Here is a 20,925-nt window from a genome sequence, read left to right as displayed (position 1 = left end):
AGTTTGAATACACTTTCTCCAAACCAAAGAACTACCTCACTTTTTTAAAAATAGAAAACAAACAAAACAAGACCTTGATAGAATATGAGGAGGCGTGTCTGCAGTTGACAGAGGAGAATCAACCCGTTTTGCATTCATCTTACTTTCATATATTATATACTGGATATTTGCTCCAGGAAGAAACACTTTTGTGTTCTATACCGCTTTAGCCCCTCTTGTTTTGTCTCTTTATGCAACCAAAACATATTTCTTCATATCTCCCTTTACTCTTCTGGGTCACAGTCTTGATGGCCTCCTGAGTGTTGAGTGTCTAACCAAGCTGTCCAAGGCTCCCTGTCAGTCAAACCTCTACCCTTCTACTCAAGGAGAAAACTGAGCAAAGTAAAGGAAAAAGTCCTTTGTGAATATTTGCACAAACACGTTAAGGAGAATTGGAATGGAATGGAATGAAAGAAAATACAGGGTTAGTTCCTGTTTGCAACTGCTTCATCCTTATATTGTGGAATATGGAGTCTTGTTCAAACTTTGACCTTAATAAATCATACAGTGACGGATGCAAATGTCATTTTAGCAAGTCTAAAGTAACATTATTGTATAACACTGGGGAGACACCAGCTGCTTCTCTTGCTGATCCACTGTAACGCCTAAATCTGACACATCTGTAAGGTTTCATTTCTCATGACAGCATGCTCTTACACAGTTTGTTGAGTCCGTGCTCCGCTTCGCCCCTCTTTTGTCTTCCTGCTCATTTGACAGACTCCCCATCTTTTTCTTTTTGGATTTGACAGTGCTTTCAATCAAAGACGGCAACAAAAAATTGCTAATGCTGTGCATCGTCCTGCATAGTTGTGAACTTAAACATAAGATTACTCACTGGACTTATTTCTTATCATCATTATAAGGCAATTGTAGTGTTTTCTGGTATCCGTCTAGTCTCCATTGGAAAATAAAGTATGGAAATGCTTCATGCTGTAAGGCGCTTGCTAGGACAGCTTAGCTGTTTGTGTGGGAGCACACAGTGGGAGACACATCCTGGAGAACATTTGGGAAGATTGACAAGTTGAATGTCCAGCCCTCTGTTCTTATCCTCCTCCAACCCTTTGTACAGCTACATAGCTACATTACCTAGCTATAATCTGGACATTTTATGGTGACGTAATGTCATACATATTTAGAATAATGACAGTAAATGATTCAAAGTCCATTGTTTATTTACATGTTACTAAGGCTGCAATTAACTGCTACTTTCTTAGTCGATTAACCGGCAGCTTGTTGTTTGGATTACTCGAGTAATCGGTTAGGTCCTAGACCAGGGGCGCGCATTACGTTGATCGCGAGCTACCAGTCGATCGTGAAGGGAGTGTGGGTCGATCTCACAAACGTCACTTTGCAGATTATTGTTATTATGATATTAAGCTCCCCTTCCGATTCGCTCGTGCTCCCCCATGGAAAAGACGAAGTGGTGAACAGACGTCTCAAACTACACACAGACATGCAACTTTCATCTTTATGATTCTGATTACGGATAAAGTAACTCATTGGTAAGATGCCTATACTGTATCTATAACAACAATTATCCGTTCATTTCTAGCAGCCAGTTATGTAGAAAAAAAGTGAATTGTTAGATGGATTTGCATCCTGAACTTTTCTACACTTCCGCCTGTTAAACTATTATTTCATAAATAAGTAAAAAATGTGGCCATATTGCTGAAAGCTTTTCATATGTTGCCTTGACTTTGGCTGCATTGTCTTTTGCGTAGTAATTTTCATTTCTTGCACTGTACATCTGGAGTGTTTGATAGCAAATGCTGATTGGATGTAATACATGGACTGTGTGTCTAATGAACACTACGTAGCTATTTTGACTGATATCTAATATCTAATATCTCTGATCGTAAGAGATAGATCATGTGGACTTGTAACTTGCATGCTGAAAAAGTGTGAGCACCCCTGCCCTAGACGGACCAAATCAACATGACCCAAATGCAAAGAGTCTGGTCTGCAACATATCAGGAAAGAAGCAAAAATATCAATCACTGTTTTCCAAAGTCAAAACTCATGTGTGTGAATATCTAGTTTTGCCTAAAATAGAAATATAATAGGTCTGCTTTCATGGATGACTAAGGAATTTTTGAAAATGTTCACATTTGAGAGGCAGAAATTGGATATATTACATTCTAATATAACAATTAATTGAATATCAAAAATAATTGTTGATTAGTTCAATAATCGATTAATTGTTGCAGCTTGAATGATATACATCTATTTACTTAGTCTGGGAAAAAGTATGGACTTTTGAAATATCACATTCCTGTAAGAATCCTGTAGTCTGTTTCAGCCGCTACACTTTCATTTATTTTGTACGTAATAATCACAATGACCAATTGCACTTTTGAGCTTGTGTTCTCATTTAGCACTACTTTTCCAAGGTTTGAGGAACTGTTCTGACAAACCCCTTATCCTCAGATTTCACACACAACAGTGCTGAAGGCTGTCATACTAGGTGTCAACCATCTTTAATTACATTACAAGTGGAGTTTGTTGTTCAAGGGCCCTTCTACAATCTATGGGACCTAGAGGTTAAACCAATTACCTTCATTTTTCTTCTTTCAAGTCAATCCAAAGCATGCAAATGCTTCACGCATGCATCTCTTTCATGGGAGACCTCCAGACCCTTTCAAATTGCACATCTGATTTAATGTGAATCTTTCTTCATCTTCTTCACAATGCATCACAATAATGTAAAAAACCACTGGAAGTATTCAGTTTTCACAAACATTCAAACCCTTACTTGGAGTGTATTTGAAGCGGTCCTACTGATTGTTCTGTGTTTTTGGACGTTATCCCCTGTCCGATATTATTTTTACTCCTATAGATTCAGTCTAATAGTTCAGTGCATTATCATTATAATACCTTCTCATAGAATGCCTTCTTGACACACACACTCTGTGTACTTTCATTCTGAGGTTCGTTCTCTCGCGGCTGCTTGATTCCCATGTTCCTCCACGGAACTGATAGCTTGCAGTTTAAACTGTGCTTCGTAAGCTTGTCTCTTTGTAGGTGCCATTTTCGGGGGTCCTTAGCCAAACCGATGTTGTTTTGCACAATGCACATGCCGGCACTATATACGTACCTACTGGGGGCATGCCTTTAGCGTCCTCTTTCACGCCCACACTTCCCCCTTTACTGTCCGCATGCTGTTCTCAGTCACGTCCGCCTTTCCTCTACATAAGCAGCGTGTCGGCAGGAAATCCTTCCAGTAATTTAAGCGGAGCGCTCATCAAAGTCACACAACAACATTAACAGATTTTGGAAGTCGCACACATAAGGCGCGCCGCATTATAAGGCGCCTTGTCCATTCTGGAGGAAATTTAAGACTTTTAAGTGTGCCTTATGGTCACGAAAAAGGCCCTTGCTGGTGCCGACTGGAGCGCAATAACCATCAGACGGCATCTGGGGGAAAAGGGTTTCAAAAACAAAAAACAAATTCAAAGACTTTGTCTCCTTCAACGCCACAAAACTGCCCGTTCAGACTTTGCCAGGGAGCATCAAACATGGGACATTGAAAGGTGGAAAAAAGTTTTATTCTCTGATGAGAAAAAAATGTAACCTTGACGGTCCAGATGGCTTCCAACGTTACTGGCATGACAAGGAGATCCCACCTGAGATGTTTTCTACCCGGCACAGTGGAGGGGGGTCCATCATGATCTGGGGTGCTTTTTCATTCAGTGGAACACTGGAGCTTCAGGTGGTGCAGGGTCGTCAAACGGCGGTTGCTTACGTGCAGATGTTGCAGCGGGCATTCTTCATGACTGAGGGCCCTCGTCTGTGTGGTAACAGCTGGGTTTTTCAACAGGACAACGCTGCAGTTCACAATGCTCGCTTGACGGACTTCTTCAGGGAGAATAACATCACTCTTTTGAACCATCCTGCATGTTCCCCTGATTTAAATCCCATAGAGAACATTTGGGGATGGATGGAAAGGGAAGTTTATAAAAATGGCCATCAGTTCCAGACAGTTGATGCCCTTGGTGAAGCCATCTTCACCACTTGGAGCAATGTTCCCACTAGCTTCCTGGAAACACTCGCATCAAGCATGCCCAAAGCAATTTTTGAAGTGATTAACAAGAACGGTGGAGCTACTTATTACTGAGTCCTACTGAGAATTTTTTTTGTTCATGTTTGGAAAGTTTTTTTGTTATTTTTTGTTATGGTCTTAAACTCTTGATCAGCTGATAAACAGCCTATTTCAGTTTAATTGTCGTTTTCAATAAATTACTTTTTCAAAGTGCTTTTTGTCTCACTCCCCCTTTCGGCTTTTGCATATTGTAGCTCTACTTAAAACCTCATTAAGATCCAAATGTGCAAAATGCACATTCTAACAATTTTTCAACTGGTTTTAAGATTTTGATCAGGTCTGTATACGGGGCAATGTGTGCAAATGTTGAATGGCCTCACGATTACTCGGTGTGCTTTGTGGTATGTGTCTGTGCACTGGTGTTTGCCGCCGTGTGAGTCCTAAATGCCAGGTTCTCAGACTTAATAGTCCCCATTAAGAAATTATCTTCAGTGCTTTTGTGCCTTTCCACGGAAAATGCTAACAACCAATTAAGTGGTTGTGTGCTAAGATGGCCCATTTGCCTGGTTGTTGGTAATTATGGGTTTTCTCAGCAGTTCTCCTCCCAAGTTCTTCTCCTTTTGATTAGACTCCTCCAAAGTATTACAATCCACAATTCTGTCACTCTCTCCAAAATTAGCTGTCATCCCAGACTCATGCCTTCAGAATGAAATACGATGGCAGAACCACACAGTTAGAGTTACAATGCCCACACTGCCCGCAGGGATAATGCACAATAAAGTTGTACTTGATTATATACTAAATATACTTTTTCATATGAATTGCTTGTTGATTAATTGTTTTTTGAGATTCATTATAGACTATTTGGGATTTTGATATCAACAAGGTGTGATTTGACTTCAGTGGTGTCAATAATTTGGAATTAACTTTCATTCAATCGAAACAGTGTAAACACAATTCAAATAAGCTTTATAGTTGGACAGTTAGCTGAGTTGCTGGTCAAAATTAGTGGACTAAATAGCTGTAGACACGTGGGCAAATACATTCAATGTACATTCAGTATGAAATTACAAGAATACAAACATTTTGTCATCTTGTGTTATTTTAAAAGCTTAGCTCCATTGACAGGCATCACTTGTTTTATATAGTTTAATGTTGAAAAGTTGTTTATTCCCTTGTTGTTTTGATCACTATGCTTTTTACCACAGTCTGTCAAGGTCAATGATTGTAATTCCAGCTGTCCATGCTCACTTTGAATGTGGATGTCTTTCATGTGGGCGACAACGTTGTTTTGAAGCTTGGGAGATGGAGACATGGGTGGAGGTGGTTAAAGTCGATTGATTAGGAAGATTCCTATGCTGATTAGAGCCATCACTCAGTGTCACAATTATCAGTCTCATCAGCTGCAAATTTTGTTGCAACCTGGGACAGACCAACACCCACAGTGTTCGTGCCTCCCCATGCTAACTCGCATACTCCCAATTACTCTACCTGATTGCATATATGCAAATTGGAGACAAATTAAAAGACACCTGCAAGGGGACCCCACATGAGACAGGTTACACACACACACACACACACACACACAAACACATGCCTCCACATCGCATAGACTTACAAAAATTTTCAAAAAAAGTTCAGTTAACCATAACTGGTTTTCGGCTTGTGTCCTATCTAAAAAAAATAATAATAATAACATTGTACTGTGGTTGTACTGTTGTAATCCCTCATTTATTGTTGTTAATTGGTTCCAGATAAGTGATAAGTGAATTTCCACAAAGTAGGATTAGTTTTTTTTTTTATAAATGACATATTTTCGTTGTTACAGCATAGAAAACCTCTTTATGACCTTCTAAATATGTTTTTTTAAATTATTGGAGCCCTCTAAACATGACGTTACACCCCTGCAGTCACCTTTACACTCGCATTACCCAATATAGTTGAGGAATTAAGACATAAATAAGACTTGTGCTCGTGTGTTACTATAAATGTGTTTGGATGACGTCTGGAGGACAGGAAGTGACATCGGAGGTTCAGAGTTGAGTTTTAGCTTGGATTGTATTACGGCCGGGCCGTACGGTGGCCGAAGTCAGCTGGGATAGGCTCCAGCATACCTGGCTACCCTAATGAGGAGAAGCGGCATAGAAAATGGATGGATGGATGGATGTATTACGGTCACAACAGCAGCCCATGTTAAAATGACTATTATTGTGATTATTAGTTTATTATTGTCCCTGTTGTGAGATAATTTAAACCTGCAATAAAAGCATGTTGTTCAAGCAATCAAGTCTGATGCTTGTGTGCCTCACTGAACGTAAGAGTAACCATACTGACTGACACCTAGTAACCAGTGTAGCATCATAACATACAGTACGCTACTATCTACTACATAGCATCACGTCTTTGAAAGCATCTCCTGCATGCCTGATTGTATTTTAGTTCATGTAGCCATTTTTATGCTTGAAAATGCTTCATGTCTGCAAAAAAATATGTATAATAAGTCGTATTCAATCACAAAACAACATAATTGACTAATATAGTTTTGAAAAAGAGTGACGCTGCGAAATTCTAACTGCGATGTAGTGAAGGATGACTGTACTCGTGTTCTACATGATGTGGAAGTGTTTTAAGTTATCTCTGGTTGAATTTTTATGCCACTCCTAAATCTTGTGAACGGTCCTGTACGAGAACAAGATTTCCACAAGCTCTTTAGTATTTCTCGCGTCACAACTTTCTGGGTACAGAGCGGCAATCAGCGACCGCTGCTCAGTACCGTTGGTCATGTTTTCTTGAACGTGGCATCCAGAAAGTGTCTTGTCAAATGTAATAAATGTGTATCTAAAATGGAGGAATCACATTTCTACTTCACAATGTGTGATGCTTTGTGCTGGGCTTGCACATAAAATCCCAATAAAAGATATGTACAGTATGTTTGTGGTCGTAACGTGACAAAATGTAAAAACTTCAAGTGGTATGAAGACTTTTTCAAACCAGTCAGACCTGACAGTGATTTCTTTTATTAGTTATAGAGAGAGCTGTTTCTAATGTGTGGACCTTCTCAGGCAGCGTGTTTGTGCATATTTGGATGCACGCAGATGTGGACAACACTTTTGTTTTAGTCAGCTGTGATGTCATTTTTCTGAGTATTTTTTTTGTTTGTTTTTGTTGTCATGATAACACTCTCATGTTATACTCTACCTACAGTATATATTTATCCCTTAATCCCCATGGTCGGAGCCTCCAGTTGTGCTATAAATGACCGCTGGCCCACTGTGACCAGCAGGTGCTGCTCTTCATTTCTCCCTATCTTCTTTCATTTTTTTGGTCTTTTTTTCCTATACTGATCTACCCAGTGGTCCAAGTGCCACTGAGTGAAACAACTGTTTTCTTCTCTGTGCAGCATCACTTCTCCTTGCCTCAAAAAAAATTGTAGGGGGAGAAATCTCTTTTTATTCCGGTGGGCGACCCTAGTAAATCTCTCTAAGCACTGCATCCCTCTCCCACACCTTGAGATTGAAGGCCACCTCCAAAGGTCACAGAGCAGAACTGATCCGCTATTCTCTTTATCCCGAAAGGCTGGATAAGACTAAAGAAGACGGGCGGTGCAGCTGCAGTGACATTCAACAGTATGTGGAGGTGTGTGTGAGTGAGGTAAGGTGATGGGGTAATGTAGAAATAAGGCATGGTGTAGATACACTCCTGATCAAAAATTTAAGAGCAGTTGAAAAAGAAGCAAGAATTTACAATCTGCAGTTGGATATTTAGGAGGTTGTAAGTAGAGCTTCAAAATGCACAAAGAAGACATGAAAGTGGGACAAAACATTTTTTTGAGTATGCAAACAAACATTAAACTGAAATAGCATGTTCATCAGAAGATCAAAAGACCATACTTAAAAAAACAAAAAAAACCTCAATAAGAAATACAATTTAAAAAAAAAAGACTCGGTAATGAGTAGCCGCACAATTCTTGTTAATCACCTCAAAAATAGGTTTGGGCATGATTGCTTCGCAGAGGGGATCCACTGTCTGGAAATGATGTCCTTTTTTGTAAACGTCCTTTGCCATCCATCCCCAGATGCTCTCAATTGGATTTAGATCAGGGAACCACGCAGGATGGTCCAAAAGAGTCACATTATTCCTCTGGAAGAAGTCCTTTGTCAGCCGGGCATTGTGAACTGCTGCGTTGTCCTGTTGAAAAAAACAGACGAGGGCCTTCAGTCATGAGGGATGCCCCCTACAACATCTCCACATAGCCGACTGCCATTTGACACCCCTGCACAACCTGAACTTCCATTTTTTGGGTCTATCGCTTTACTTTTTTTGTTCCGTAATCCTCAGGATCTTTTAAGACCTTTCAAATGGCTGTCTTACTGTGTCCAACCTCAGCAGCAATGGCGTACTGCGAGAGGCCTTGCTTAAGCAGCTCAACAATCTGAGTGCTTTCAAAGAGAGAAAGCTTTTTTGCCTTTGCCATCATGACAGAAAGATTTTGTTTTTTAAAGGCTGTGGTCTTAAATGTTTGATCAGCTGATGAAAAGCCCATTTCATTTTAATGGTTGTTTGTAAATTTTTTTTGTCCCACTCCCATTTCTTCTTTTTGCATTATGCACCTCCACTTAGAACAGGGGTCTCAAACTCAATTTCACTGGGGGCCAGTGGAGGTAGAGTCTGGGTGAAGCTGGGCCGCATCAGGTATCGGGAGTAGGGCTGGAAATCTCAGGGTAGCTCACGATACGATACAATTCACAATACATCCATGTGATAACACCACTGTTAGTTCAGTGTTGGTGTTCACGTGCCCCTGTAAGTATGGAAGTAACACTGAGCTTGCCCGGATGTTGTGGGCTGCAGTTACACTACTCTTTGATGTCCAGGGCCGCAAGATACGATTCGGTGGGCCTCAAATGGCCTGCGGGTCGCGAGTTTGAGACCCCTGACTTAGAAGCTCCTTTAGATCCAATGGTGCAAAATGTAAAATCTTGGAATTTTTTAACTGGTCTTAAAAATTTGATCAGAAGTGTATATGTTGTGAAATAATAAGTAAAAGTACTTAATTAAGAAAAAAAAACCAAAAAACGGGACGTTTCCAATGATTCATTAAGATAGGCGGAGAATCACAGTTATTTTGAAGAACAACTTTGGCACAACAAACACAGCACCCTGTGTTTACCTCAGTTTTGTGTGATAGGCATGACTGTAAATTTACTGTATAGCAAACTTGATAAGTAGGCAGTAAGAAAACATTTCGCTTCTGTTCCCTTTCAAGCATGTGCCTTTCTCAATATTTGTTTTTGACTTTGTTCATTTAAATATTTGACATAAATAAATAGAAGTACATTTATTGACATATTCAAAGACTTTCATATATGGAAACTGGAGTGCTATATTACATTATGCATCAAGTGATTTTACTGAGAAGTCACCTGTTGTGTAAAAAGCATCTCTCAAGTCCCGAGAAACAGTGGAAGAGGAGGGGCAACAGTAATATGGATCAAGTCTTAATGGCTGAGACATATAAAAGTGGAGCAGGGCTCAAATTGCTCTGCTCAAACTCAGGAGAGTGGTATTTATCTATCCTTTACGTCCTAGGTTCCCAAAGTGGGGTACGCCAATTGTAATGGGGGTACGTGAATAAAAATTTAAAACAATTCGCGCATAACGCTCCCAATTACGAGTGGACCTGAACGCCTCACAGCGTAATGGCGGAGCAAAAAGCAGGAAGGAGACAGCTCACGATGTTGTCTATTGCTCTGTCTTCGTCATATGAACAAATAAGTAAGTTTGATGATTATTTTGTGCATTAATAGTGTTTAATCCCAAATATTTTATTCATATTGGTGTTCCAATCCCCGCACGGTGCAGCAGTGAAAAACTGTCACTGTGAGTGGGGCTTTATCGTTGGTAGTAGGTATTTTTGTACTTCAGATACTGCTTTGTCGTGATTGTTAAACTTCCCCCTTCATTTTGGTCATAAATTATTATGCAGATTTATACCATAGCCATCGTCAGTGGACAAAAAAGTGATCCTCAAATTCAAGCCATTCAAACGGAAGAATGCTAACATCAAACTGGAAAATATATGTAGGATGATTACTTATCTATTTATCAGTGCTCATTTGAAAAGTTATCAAAATGTAACCATGCAGAATACACATTTTGACCCAGAATTACTCGGCACCTAACCAATTAACTATGTTCAATATTTGTGAAAGATATTTTGGTTGATTACTCATCTATTTATTAGTGCTCATGTGAAACGTTATCCAAAATGTGACCATGCAAAATACACAATTAAATTGTTGATTAATTAATACACAATAAAATTATTACCAGTTTATTGTGTTCAATATTTCAAGTTAATTAGTTGTTTTTAAGTGTGCAGGAGTAGGGGGTACATGGCTTTATGTCAAATGTATGAAGGGGTACACCACTGTAAAACCTTTGAGAACCACTGCTTTATACTGTGTGCACAATTATTAGGCAAGTCAGTATTTTGACACTATTGTCATTTTTATGCAAATTTTACAACCCCAAGCTGAATAAACTTGAACGCTGATTGGGTTTAAGCATACCAGGTGATGTGCATTAGTGCACTGAGGGGAGGGTGTGGCATTAGATCAACACCCTTTATTAGGTGTGCACAATTATTAGGCAGCTTCTTTTCCTCTGGCAAAATGGTCCAGAAAAGAGATTTAACAGACTTTGAAAAATCCATCCATCCATCCATTTTCTATGCCGCTTATCCTAATCAGGGTCGCGGGGGTATGCTGGAGCCTATCTCAGATGACTACGGGCGAGAGGCGGGGTACACCCTGGACTGGTCCCATCACTTTTTGAGCGTCCCTGACCGGGATTTGAACTCCGATCCCCTGCACCATAGCCTACGATGCTACCAACTGAGAAAGCCAGCTGGCCTTTGAAAAATCAAGAACTGTAAAACATCTTTCATAGCGATGAAGCACTCTTGAAATTGACGGAATTGCCAAGATATTTGTACGTGACTGCAGAACCATTAGATGTTTTGTTGCACGTGCACAAGAGGGTCGCAAGAAACGTGTCGAGAGGAAAACATGCAAATTAACTGACAAATATTTGAGAAAAATCCAATGTGAAGCTCCCAGGAGCCCATTATCCTCCAGTGCTATCATAATCCAGAAATGTAATCTACCTGGAGTGTTCAGAAGTACGGTACATGGTGTTCAGTGCTCAGAGACATGGCCAAAGTAAGAAACGCTGAAACCCGACCACCACTGAACAAGACACGCGAGTTGAAATGGACCATTTGGACCAGAGGAATGGGCCCGTGGCTGCATCAGCAATGGCCAGTAAGCTCCACTCCAACTCAGATGCCGACAAGGTGGAGGTGGGGTACGGGTAAGGGCTGGAATTATCAAAAGATGAGCTTGTTGGGCCTTTTCAGGTTGAAGATGGACTCAAACTCAACTCCCGTACCTGCTGCCACTTTTTTCACACAGCGGTACAGGAAAAAGTGTGCATCTTTCAAGAAGACCATGATTTTTATGCAGGACAATGCTCCAGCTCATGCATCCAAGCACTCCACTGCGTGGCTAGCTAGTAAAGGTCTTAAAAATAGTGACATGATCTTCTTGCTCACCAGACCTAAACCCTATTGACTACTTGTGGGTCCTTAAACGTAAGATTTACAGTGAAGAAATAAGGTACACCTCTCTGAACTGTGTCTGGGCGGCTTTGGTTGCTGTTGTGCAAAAAGTTGATGATCAAATAACTGAGAGACTCCATGGATGGAAGGGTTTTCCGTGTTATTGAAAAGAAGGGTGGCAATATTGGTCACTGATTTATTTTTGGACATGTCAGAAATATTTATTTGTAAAGTGTGTGTTGTTTGTTTATCATTGTGACTTTAAAAAGATAAAAATACAGTCCAAGAGATGGGAATATTTTTGTTTTTCTTTGAGTTGCCTAATAATTCTGCACATTAATAGTTGCTTTATAAGTGTGCACACAGAGATATTCTCAACAGAAGCCAAAACCTCACTCTCACTTCCTTAAATATTCAAGTTTGAGGTTTATTCACATTTTGGATTGACCAAGAGCACTGCTATTGTTAAATAATTAAACTAATATTCAATACTGCAATTTCCCTAATAATTATTCACACAGTGTAGTTTTGGAATAAAACAAAATAGTCTATCAAAGTACTGTGGTACCTTTGGTTAACGTCATTAATCTGTTCCTCTAACCGAAACGTACTCTAACCGAATCCTTTTTCCCATATGAAATAATGTAAATCCAATGAATCAGTCCCAGGAAATCGAAAATGTTAACAGACTTTTGCAATTGTAGTTTTACATGCAGAAAACAATTCTAAATGCATATAAATTATGAATACAAGGGATAAATAAACATTTAAGATTAGTTTTAGTTTAATTGTATAGTGCTTGTTGGCAAAGACACAATGTGATGATGAGATCAACATGGACACCAGCTTTGTGCGTTGCTGTGAGTTATTTCTTCAATTCAGTAGTGTTTCAGCTTTCAGCTCTCTGCTTTTGTTTTGAGCGTGGTTGCAAAATAACCCCTCGATGGAGCCAAAGAAAGTTGCAAGTGCCAACATTTTATTTGATAAAGAAGGTGAGAAGCACTATTGAATTCAAGAAAAAAACTCATAGCAAAACATGAAGGTGGTGTCCGTGTTGATCTCACTGCCACATTGCCGTCTTTGTCAACAATCACGCTTCAATGAAGGTAAAAGTAACCTTAAATGTTCATTTACCTGTTGTATTTGTCATTTATGTGCATTTTGAATTGTTTTCTGCATGTCAAACTATAACTGTAAAACTATAAAATGTTTTGTGTTGACATTTATGACAGGTGGCATAATGGTGTTAGTCAACCACTGATGACATCATAGACGGGCAACGGAGCTGTCTTATGGTTCCTGTTTCCATGTATAGCAACCTAATAGGCTGCTAACAAGGACATTTGTTAATACAAATACATGAAAAGCACAGGACTTACGCAGTGTATTAATACCATGACAAGACACGCACCCTATTTTACGTTAACAGGAAAATGTATGCGAACCGTGGCAAAGTTATGGCGGAAATTTTCAACATGAACCAAAACACATGCAAACTGGGGCGTACGCTAACCAAGGTTCTACTGTCGTTTATTGTGGGCACACTGGCTGTATGACAGCATCCAATGAGTAGATTTCTTAATGTAAGCTAAGTGTGTTTTCCTCCTTCTATACACCATATAGTATGAATTTAGGACAATGTACCTTAGTATGTGCATATGTGTGCATGTCTCCTCCCTTTTATTCAGGTTACTGATTGAAGCTAATGAGGTCTGTTATTGCATCTATGCTCCCATACATCTTTGTCCAATCACATCCACTGTCTCCCATTTCGAAGCCATCTTTCCTCTGCAATTGCTCTCCGTAATGAAAGTTTCTCAACCCATCAGTGGCTGAAAATGATACTGGAAATATTAATAAGGGGCCCCTTTTTAACAAAATTACATTCTATCAGAGATGAGATTAAATTAGAAAGCGACAAGGTGCGCAGGAATAAAGCTAATGGCGTTGCATGACAGCATCCGTCGATCAACAAATGATTTACGTCAATTTCATGGCCCACTCTAATCAATCACACACACGCACGCTTCCAAATACGCCTGTTTTCTACGACCTCTGATGTTTTAAACCATTTTTATACACTTGTTGTATTTGTAAAGGACACTATATGACTGCATTATCTGGTGTTTTTGTAAGAGATGCCGTTAAGCTATGGCTGACCCGTGCGGTTCTGTTTTTATGAAAAGCTCACGATTGCCCCACATAATGTCAGTACACACATTTTCCTCACACAGCATATCTTTGTAAAACAAACATGTACGCAGTAAGGCCATTATATAGCAGACATCCACTTCAATGACATGTGTTAAAGGCATTTGTGCAGCCAGAATCATTCAGAGATAAAGCTGGTTTGTGTGCAGATTTACTCATGGGCTGACAATCTGAGTGTCTAACTGATAAGAAATATATTGTGTAATGGAGAAAAAAAAAACAAAAAAACTGTTTTTTCCTCCATGACAGTAGGTTCTGATATGAATAGTAGTTGTTTTTTTTTTGTTTTTTTTTAAATCCATATCTGGAATTCAGTGATCTTTTTCCCAACGGACTCCTTTCATTTGGGATTATTTGTCTCTTCACACTTTTCTCTCTTGTAACCTTTTCTCACTCAGCAAAAACATCCACATAAGCTCTTTTTTTGTCTCCCCAGGTGTGCAATGGTCCAGGTGTATGTCTTCACAGGAGCTCATCACAGCTCTAATGAGAATGATCACCACTCATCTGTCTTCATCCACATCCAACAGTGAGCACCTGTTACTATCTGTGTGTGTCTCCATGCATGCGCGCGTGTGTGTGTGTGTGTGTGCGCACGCATTTGTAGGTTACCCTATATAACATTGACAATGCAAAAACAGAATTATTTATAAAAACACAAGGATTTCAGTGAAGAAGTCTCATGTGACATCAGTTTGGCTATTTGGACCTTAAGCTTTTCTTAGTAAATTAAATGAATTTCGCCCATACTCATAGCAAAGTACTCTCCCCAGGTTAGTGACTAATAAAGGGTGACTCTAAATTGCTCATAGGTGTTTATCTACAGTCATATAAGAACAAAAAGCACACCCCATGGAGGGCTCGCTCAGACACCATGGGGTGCGCTAATATCACAAAAATTTATATCTGCCCTGACCAGACAAGGGTGTACCCTACGTCTCAGCCAAAATCTGGAATAGGCACCAGTTAGGCCTGCCAAGATAACCAATAAGTCAAGTAACACGCTAAATTAAAAACAAACTTCGATCATTTTGCCAGCCTCGATATATTGACATGTGCATGTGTGTTTCTTTTCCTCCTCTCTCGCTACCAAATAGGCTGGAGGACAAGAGAGTTCACACCTCACCTCACTCACACCTGGGCGCATTGACTCTATAGCAAAATGTATGGAGTGAGTGAACCCTCTTATCAGTTGAGAAAACTGGACAGGGTGGTTTGTATCGGTTTGTCTGTGTTGATGCACTCACCTCGGTCATTCTGTTAAAATATAAATATCCTGTAACTATTCCCACACTGGGGCTGGTGAATTCGCCTTAAAAACAATTGCTTTTGTGCCTTCATTCATGTTAGGGTATGCTTGCTCACACGGCGAACTTGCTGCTAGTACTCACTAGTAGCCCGCCTCCACGTACGGGGACAAAGAGGCTGAATGGCATGGGCAGATGCAGCGATGAACCCTCTCGTCATTCAGCCTGTGTGGTAAAGAGAGACGAGGAAAACAAACACACATGCATGCACATGTCAATTTACTGAGGCCGGCAAAATGAGTGACTTCGTTTTTATTTATTGTTCGAATAACCGATTTATAGATTATCGTGACAGGCCTAATGATATTGGAAAAACTACTTCTCATAGCAGGCTTTATTCTGGGATATGTACTTTATAGCCACTGTAATCTGTGAAGTGGTAGTCACAAGGAGTAGTGTTGGATTTAGAGGTGGATAGAGCCTCTAAAACAGGGGTCTCTAACTCAATTTCACTGGGGGACACAAGATTGAGCAGCACAACAATAACTCCTGATTGAATAACACGATACAAGGCGAGAGCGTATCGATAATCCATAGTAAGGTTTAATATCGAAGATGTTTTGTCACACCCCTAATTGGGAGTGATCCATGCATTGTATCTGTCTTTTCGATGTAGCATCCATTGTGGTACTTGGTTTGTAAAAAGTTGCTGAAGTTATGTGTTTAGAGTTAACGCAGTTGTTTATTATTCGCTCTCGTAGTAGTTGCCCTATGTGTGTTTACTTACCTGTTACATGTTGTGCCGTCATTTTTTGTTAGCGCTGTGATTGTAGGTAGTGTTCTGTCTAGTGACAGTTGTCATATGTCTCCTCTTCTGTTGAAAAATGTTTTATTGTTACATCAGGGAGCATATTGTTGTTTGCTTTGTGCATGGTTTTAACTGTTATATACAGTAGCTCATATTTGTGAATTGAGAGGCTTTGTATGTTTTCAATAACTGACATTATGTGAAGTGTGCATTTGTAATTATGTTATTTTACCATATAGTCACACAAAAATTTAAGTATGGTAACCCGAATCATTAGTAAATAATTATCAATTAACATGGAACAGCCACCTGTTGTTCTACTCTGTCTCATTATTTTCGGCTATAGACTGGTGTATGAGCCTTATAGGTAGCATTGCGTAAACTAAGTATCGTGTGATCTAAGATGGCTGAATAAAGCTTTTCTGGGAGCAGCAGTCTGTCCACATCTTTATTAATACCACAAGATTCAACATGCCATAGGATAAAATACAGTTTGTTTTGCACAATATGGTACAATAACTGAAATAGTGTGCTGAGGCAAAATTGTTGCCAGAAAGTTGCCAAAAATCAGAAAAAACAGAGGTTCCACTGTATATGGCTTTCATCCTCAGATGACTATGTAGTTGAATCTTTTGGAACACTTGCGTCAACTCTGTGGTACTTCCTAGTCTGTGTTACCTTTGTAAACAAGTTTACACAAACATTTTTGTTTACCGTACAAAGGCTGTAGCAGTTGTCTATTGTCAGAGGATAAGTAGATGATATGTTTAACTCAAAATCTATGGTGTTAGTATTGATTAAATGACAAAATTATATCTTCCGTATTTTTTTCCCAGCCAATTAGATTTCTTGTGGCTTTCTGACAGCTCATTTATATCTCCGAGTGAGAGCTCAACACTGAATGCGTAAGTATGCCGTTTGTGTGCGCTTACTATTGTGTGAAGAATCTTGTTACCCGGGCGTGTGCTGCCATACAAACAAAATTGATTCATATTTTAGATTAATAGGGGAGCACTATGACAGGTTATGCTCCCTTTGATCAAACTAAAGTGGTTTCACAATAAATGAAGAGGTGTTCAAATGTGAGTAGTCAATTCAAAACTATTGTCCACATAAAGAAGTGTTCATAGCACAAAGTGGTCATAGTCTTGTTTTCACTTGTGAATGGCCTGTATTTGGCTCTACCTCACGAGCTGTGTACAAAAGTTGAAATTCATACTGGAAAGAAAAAAGAAACCTCAAGTACTTTTCATCTGAACAGACTCTGAGTGCTTCCTAAAGCTCTTTAATCTTACAGCTAGCGCAGCATACCAAATTAGATAGCATTTTCCAATGAAAACTATGCATGTCCATTTTTAAAATCAACAAGAAAACAGCAAGGCATTTTGTAAAAACACAAAATGAATGACTTTTTTTTTTTTTTTTTTTTTTTTTTTTTTTTTTTTTTTTACAATAACTGTAGCATCATTTCATACTTCGGTATGGTTCACAATCTCTGTTCTGGTCCATTCCGAAGGTGTTTAATCGGGTTGATGTCAGGTCTCTTCAGTTCTTTCCCACCAAACTCCAAGCATGCCTTGATGGAACTTGCTGTACTGGGGTACAGTTATGCTGGGACAGAAAAGCTCCTTCCCCAAACTGTTGCAACACAAATGCGGGAGCATCCATCCATCTATATACCGCTTGTTCTCATTGGCGTCATAGTTGAGCTGATTTTGGGCGAGAGGCATCGGTCAGCGTCTGCAATAGTGTGGTCGCTGTACTGGACTGTCAAAGGTGAAGAGATAGCTGAGTCGGAAGGCAAAGCTTTTGATTTACCGGTTGATCTACGGGCCTACCCTCACCTATGGTCATGAACTTTGGTTCAGAATGAGACAAGTGGACAAAACGTGGACAAAATTTCCTCCTTAGGGTGGCTTGACTCACCATAAGAGAGAGGGTGTGGAGCTTCATCCGGGAGGAGCTCAAAGTCGAGATGCTGCTCCTTCACATCCTTAGGAGCTCGTTGAAGTTGCTTGGGCATCTAGTCTGGATGCCGCTTGGACGCCTACCTCGGTAATGTGTTCCTGGCATGCTCAGTCGGCAGGAGTGCTCAGGGTAGACCTAAAACACGCTGGAGGGACTACGTCTCACAGCTGGCATGGCAACATCTTGGTGTCCTCTTGGTGAAACTGGAAGACGTGGCGGTGTCCAAGATGTCTGTGCTTCCCTTTTGAAACTCCTGCCGGACAAGGATAGGTGGAAGAAAATGAATGGGTGCTTTAGAATTAAGTGAGTGTAAAATGAACCCTAGTCTAACCCCTGATTGTTTGGTTAATTGGTTAAAATGTGTACAAATGATTTTGGATTAATGTATTAATGTTATCATCATACTAACCTGCAAGACGCATAGCTGACCTTCTTTAACTGATAAATCAAGCCGTACTCTAATGCTAATACAGCTGAGAGCCCTGGCAGTTAGTGTGGTTTCACTGTGGTTCTTGGCTATGTATAAGATATTTATGTATAAGATATCTCAAATAGAGCAGAGTGTTGCCGCAAGGCAAAGCTACCTTTGATTATTTGATGCTGATTATGTAATACGACCAAATGATAACTGATTGAATTTGTTTTCGCTGTGTCAAACATTATGTGCGCATGAAAAGAGCATCAAGACACGTAGCGCAAAAAGATGAAATTATGTTACTATGAAAAGCAGTGTTCACATTTCTGTTCACAAGCAGGGCAAGTGCACATCGTGGTACATACAACCTTTCCTGCTGATGCGAATTTGACAAAAAACAGACATGGATGTGCTAACTGTACTGCCACAGTGCCAGACCCACCAGGGAATGGATGGAATGAGGTTCTGCACCCTGATCATCACACTCTTTTCACTGGCTTGGAGGGCCTCAATGTCTCCAGGAGGTACATGAGGTTGGCTCGCTTAATTAAAACTCTTTCCTCCTACCCTACAGTAGATATGGACAGTAAGAATGTAATGACGGCAATGAGGAGTGTGAGGAAGACAGCAATTGGTGCATCAGTGGCATATACTGTAGATGGAGGCCAAGCACTTTGGGAAATATTAGAGGGTTAAAGTGGCGGGAGGGGATTATGAAGAGTGAAAAAGACATTCAGAATCATTCCAGCTAACCTTATGCAGATACCATACAAGTCAGGTAACAAAAAAGAGCATAACAATTCAGGAGTGTTCTGGACAGTTATTATTTACTGTATATCCAAATGTGTACTTTTGCCCATGTTACTGGGGTGCTGTTCTGTTATTGATTGATTGCATTTGGGCTGAGAATGTTTTCTTTCCAGCAGCGACAGGATGGATTTTTCTATTCTTTCAGTGGGAAGCTGCGGATTGGATCAAGGGCTGTATAGCAAATATACAGTTCAGTTTGAATTTCGCAACTTCACTCTATAGCGGTTTCTCAATATTTTAATGGATAAATTCTGCTGTTTTGTGGTTGAATACGGCCTATTATTAGTCAATAATATGCATGTATACTATTTATAAGCCTTTTCAAGCACAAAAGTGGCTAAATGAATTAAAATACAAATAAAAGATGCATTCAAAGACGTTGACAGTATTGTACACTAGGTGTCAGTAATGGTACTGAAATGTTTGGTGAAACACACAATCACCAGACATGATCGCTGGAACAACAGACTTTTATTGCAGGTTTGGATTGTATCCCAATAAATCCTGATAAAACACCATAATCTCTGATCAAAACAGGGGATAATGTTGCAGCCATAACGCACAGCAAGATGACACTCTGATCTCACTTCCTGTCCGCCACTCACTCTGCTACCCCAGGTGAAAACATTTATAGCAACACACACATTTGAGTCTTATTTATGTCTTAAATGTCTTATGTACTCTTAATGTCTATTATATAATAATACTATATTACAATGTAATACGAGTGTGCATCCTTAGATCTCAGATTAAGAAGTCCTGGTTTAGAATGCAACTACACCAGCAAGTCATGTTCCTGGGTTGGCATGGGTTCTCTGTACCCCTACTTAATTCACAGTCGATAGATACATGCTTCTTGGATTCATTGGAGAGTCAAAATCTGCTTGTGAATGTATATTTCAGCATAATGGATGAGTGTATAATTTGGTTAAACATTTATTTTATGGTAAGTCCACTCTTTTTCACCTCTCCCTTTTACTACAAGCAAGCTTTTGGCTTGAAAAATGCAGCAACTGGAGGAGTGCTATTCAGAAATGGTACAGTAAGTGATAGGATTTGACTGCTTGTCTGGACAGGTTGCCGTGGTGAAGGCAGCGATTAAAGCTATTAAAGCTCCAGGCACAGGAAAAATGGAAGACATGGTAAGATGAGATGGGATCATTTCTGCCAAAGGCAAGACTGGAGCCTACAACACCCTTCTAATTGATTTCTTTTTACAGCAGTTGAAATAAAAGGTTACAGTGTTCAGAAAATACCCATTGTATAAGTCCAGACAGGGGGGCTTTATCAGACTGTAAAAGACGGGGCTCGTTCATCATCATCTCTCGATGTGTACCAAAGAGGCTTACAGCTCATTGAAAAGGGCAAATGCATACGTATGTGTGCCAGGAGAAGGAAAGACAGAATGTATTTATTTCAATTTATATATATGTATTGTTTATATGTATATAAATATATATATTTATTACTATTGAGTATATTTTTTTTAATTACTAGAGTGACAAGCAAACCAAACTCCTGCAGCCACTGTCGTCTGGGAAACAAAAATTCACAACAGATTTCTTGGGATGCGGATACTGTCTTTCATGCTTCCAGATAAGGGTCTCCAAAAAAAAACAGTAGAAGAGAGGCAAATAATTATTGGTGCAATGCAGTTAAAAACCTATGTTGACAAATGCAATCAATGTGTCAATTTAAATGGAAAACAAACAATCTGAATATGCCTTATGACACCGTTTATTCACAGATAAGGTTTTTATTTACCGC

Source organism: Dunckerocampus dactyliophorus, chromosome 11, assembly GCF_027744805.1.
Source record: "Dunckerocampus dactyliophorus isolate RoL2022-P2 chromosome 11, RoL_Ddac_1.1, whole genome shotgun sequence".
In the NCBI taxonomy this organism is placed as follows: Eukaryota; Metazoa; Chordata; class Actinopteri; order Syngnathiformes; family Syngnathidae; genus Dunckerocampus; species Dunckerocampus dactyliophorus.
The sequence above is the reverse complement of the archived record's forward strand: the minus strand, read 5'-3'. Positions refer to the sequence as shown.